Raw genomic sequence first — 695 nt, 5'->3', positions numbered from 1 at the left:
AAGAAAGAAAGAAAGAAAGAAAGAAAGAAAGAAAGAAAGAAAGAAAGAAAGAAAGAAAGAAAGAAAACAGTATGCTAAATAGAGGAAGCAAGGCACAAAGGACCATGTATTATATATTCCATTTATGTGAAATATCAAAAACAGGCAAATCAGTAGAGATGGAAAGAAGATTAGTGATATCCTAGGGCTGGGGTTGTGAGGAGGGATGGGGGGTAATATCTAAAGGGTGCAGGATTTCTCTCTGGGGTAATGAAAATCTTCTGAAATTGATTGTGATGATCTTTGCACAACCCTGTGAACATACTAAAAGCGGTGGATTATATACTTGAATGAATTGTATGCTATGGGATTTATATCTCAATCAAGGTGAGAATATATCTTTGGAAGGATAGTGGGTATTGAAAACTCAATCCTAGTTCTTTGTGAAGTCTCCAAACAGAAGTTAATTCTCTTGGCTGTGGTAGCAGTTCAGCACCATATGCTCCACATTTGCTGACCACACAACAATGAGTCTTCTATGCAAACAAAACCGGTCAAATAACCCCAAAATATAATGAAATCAGCCACTTTTATAATCATAGATAATTCTTGAAGTTTGTGACCATAGAGGTGGAGTGATAAGAAAAATTATCCGGAACTTGGAAACAAACCAAAAGGATGACTAGATGTCTTGTTAACATCAAACAAGAGCACAG

Source organism: Mirounga leonina, unplaced genomic scaffold, assembly GCF_011800145.1.
Source record: "Mirounga leonina isolate KUSES-001 unplaced genomic scaffold, KU_Mleo_1.0 Mir_99, whole genome shotgun sequence".
NCBI classification, from domain to species: Eukaryota; Metazoa; Chordata; class Mammalia; order Carnivora; family Phocidae; genus Mirounga; species Mirounga leonina.
The sequence above is the reverse complement of the archived record's forward strand: the minus strand, read 5'-3'. Positions refer to the sequence as shown.